General features: G+C 41.7%; 1 pseudogene; it reads right to left on the bottom strand.

The window, feature by feature from the left end:
• Positions 1-405: 405 nt before the first annotated feature.
• LOC107147972 lies at positions 406-738 on the bottom strand (annotated as a pseudogene).
• Positions 739-3,671: the final 2,933 nt, after the last annotated feature.

The following is a 3,671-nucleotide window of genomic DNA, read 5'->3' on the forward strand; positions in this document are numbered from 1 at the left end:
CTATTAAGAGATAGAGACTTGAAAAACCGAGAACAGATATAACTCCTCATAAGGAGAACACATTAAAAAGTGGAGAAATGTATAAAAGTTAAAGGAATACTCTAAGAAATCAGTCACATATAAACAAACAAAATAGCAAAGGTGGCCATACTGATATAGACAGGGTGGATTTTCAAGCTAATACAACAGACGTTAATGGACATTATAATATTTTTTGTCATTTAGTTTTTATTCATAATCATAAACTTAGCTCTGCAATCCAGCTACAGTTGGGAGGGAAATAAGGAAAATGTGAGAACTAAAGATAATGGGATATCATGAGCTGATGGGGTGGACGGGTGCTCTCCTGAGGTACAAAAGGTATGGTTTGGTGGTTAAGATAAATACAAGTCAAACATATTAGAGTTACGCACAGTCGGTAATGGTGATCTTTCTTGCTGCTCTTGCCATTCCTGAACTCAAAGTGCTCCATGGCTTCTACAATGTTCATGCCCTCTTTCACCTTCCCAAAGACCACATGCTTGCCATCCAACCACTCAGTCTTGGCAGTACGGATGAAAAACTAGGAACTGTTTGTGTTTGGCCCAACATTTGCCATAGACAAGATGCGAAGGCCTGTATGCTTCAGGATGAATTTCTTATCACCAAACTTCTCATCATAGGTGGACTTGCCACCAGTGCCATTGTTGCATGTGAAGTCACCACCCTGACACATCAATCATGGAATAATTCTGTTAAAGCAGGAACCCATATAACCAAATCCTTTCTCTCCAGTATTCAGAGCATGAAAATTTTCTGTTGTCTCTGGAACTTTGCAAACAGCTTAAAGGAGATGCAGCCCAAGGCCTCACGGTCATCAATCATCAGTCATTGGTCATTGGTCTTCAGCAATGTTGAAGAACAAGGTGGGGTTGACCATGGCTGACAGAGAACAACCACTGGCAAAAGTGGCATCTTGAAATCCTCTATGCTATTCTTTTTTTTTTTTTTTTAAAGAGAGAGTGAGAGAGGGGGAGAGAGAGAGAGAGAGAGAATTTTTTTTTAATATTTATTTTTTAGTTATTGGCGGACACAACATCTTTGTTTGTATGTGGTGCTGAGGATCGAACCCAGGCCGCACGCATGCCAGGCGAGCGCGCTACCGCTTGAGCCACATCCCCAGCCCCTCTATGCTATTCTTAATCCAGTATAAGAATACATAAAAACAGGCATAGAAATAAGTGACACTAACTATCTTAAACCTTCTTACAGCTACAAAATATTTTCCTCTATTCATGAAGCCTTTTAAATAGTTGATCCTAAATTTGGTAGATGTACAAACTTGTACAGTTGAGAAAATTTTATAGAGTTTACTACACACTCACAAACACACACACACACACACACACACGAATGAGCAGCAGAAAATTTGGAGAATTTGAAATAAAAGTATTAGTTATAGCCCTGTGAATTCTCATCCTGAAGTACCGTGCCACATGTTTTACACAACTTTAGCAATGGAGGAAATTTAGCCCTATATATTATTTCTTAAAACTACACATGAAACTACCTTTAACTCAAAATAAAAATTTAATGAGAGGTGGTGGATTTAAGATTGCAGCTCTAGCATTCAAAGACCTTGAGTCATTATAACAAGAGTCAGCTGGACAAACTGAAAGCCGGCGTTTTTCTTGAAGACTATAAGACAAACCTCTCTCCAGCTCTGGAGAGAAAGGCTTACCCAGAGACCTACAGCCGAACTCTGCTTGCAAGGAGAATAGCTGCTGGATTCTTAAACTGGAAAGAACATTTAGAAGCAATTTTGACAAACTGGTGGAGGTTACATATAGACATGCATAAGAACAAGGAATTCCTGAGACTTCAGCCTGAGGGAAGGTCCCCACCCTCTTAGGACTTTACCTCAATGAACACTGCAGCATTTTCCCACTGAAGACAGGGGAAGAGCTCGCCATGGTTCTACCAAGGGAGAGAAGAGCAACATGTGAAATAAACCCAGCGACCTCTCCTTAGGAAAGATCTATGTTTCAGAGGAGCAGACTTCTAAGAGCAACTCTCCCCCTCCAGCTCCATCTACTCTTTCTGAATTACCCAAGAAAGTGGAAAATTGCCGCAGTCTGGCTGGGCACAAAATCACGAGCCACCACACACCTTGTAGATTCAAACAGCAACTCTTTATTCCCGAACTCACACCAGCACTCTACAAACACGTTCTGGGAAAAATCCACACACTCCACCGGGCTCTGAATCCCAAATACTCTCTGAATCCCGCGAGAACTCCACGGGAACTCAAGGAGCAGGCGCGCCTGAGGCAGCAGGATACGCCCTATTCCCAGCAGGGTACACCTTAAACCTGGAACCACCCTAAACCCCGATCCTAAACCCCAATCCGCCCTAAACCCAGATTGGCCCTGGTCCTTGAGCAAGGTCACCTTTCATGCAAAGTCACTGCAAATGACCTGGGTCCACCATGGAGAGTCCTTCCTCTAAGCAACATGGAGTAGGCTGACAAAGAAATTGTGATGCGTCATTCCTACTTGGCAATGGCTCTCAGCATCTCCCCCCTTCTGATTAATTAAACAACAAGCATGTGGCTTAAGGACCGTGTCTGGTAGGTTGTCCAATTCAACATATGGTTCTTACCCTTCATGGGAAAAACTGACCTCTAGGCGTCAGCCTCCTGTCTTAGGTTGGTACCACTGCAATTGGATCATACCCATCACTGACTATCGGTCCAGCATATAGCCATACTTGTGGAATGGCCTATGCACCAGTGGGGGGTTGAGTTTCTTGCCTCACCTCTGTTGGCCCCCAAATTTGGCCTTGGTGCCAGTGGGGGGGTGAGTTTCTTTGCCTCACCTATGTTGGCCCCCAAATTTTAGACCGTCACTAGCAGAAGGGAGGAGGATACAGAAATGCCACGACACCAAGCCAATTAACGGCTCCTTTGGAAAAATTGCATCACTGGTGACACCATCAGCAAAGATATGCCAGCACTACCACAATTTGCTGCACCAAACGATAGTTCACAATGCATACAAGTGATACATAGTCCAGGCAAGTTCTGCAAGCAGTTCAAAGCGGAGGAGTCTATCAATATGTCCATTTCCTCCCAAAGTAAATCGACTCCTTGATTGAGCATTACTTGTTGAGCTATATTCATTGATGCATCAGTTTGTACAGTTTACTGTGATAGCTATCATAGAAGCTGTAGTTTGGTTTTATCTTAGTCTTCACCGGCACTGGGATGGAGATAGGAATTCTGGCAATGATGCTAAAGAGACATTATCCTAAACAGAATTATTAAAAATAATGAAAAGGAAAGGTGAAAGTAAACAAACAGATCTGTTAACCACCTTTAAAAACAATCCTTAACAGCTGTTTACCTAATTTAAAGTAAACCATTTAAATCACGTGAATAAAAAAAATAATTCAGATCCATTTTTTCATGAGCGCTCCTCATATAAGAAATATGGACATACGCACACACAGACATACAACACAAAACACAAGAGTGCACACAAACGTACAACACATAAGACAATAGTAAAGGCCTTGTAGCTTTACCTAGGTGAAATCTCTATTGCAATGTTTAAAAACTCCACAGTCAAAAAATAAAACTGATCAGAAAAACATTAACCTAGGTTTGTATGAGCTCAAAAAATAAAATAGAA

This window comes from Marmota marmota, unplaced genomic scaffold (genome assembly GCF_001458135.2).
Source record: "Marmota marmota marmota unplaced genomic scaffold, marMar, whole genome shotgun sequence".
Taxonomy (NCBI): domain Eukaryota; kingdom Metazoa; phylum Chordata; class Mammalia; order Rodentia; family Sciuridae; genus Marmota; species Marmota marmota.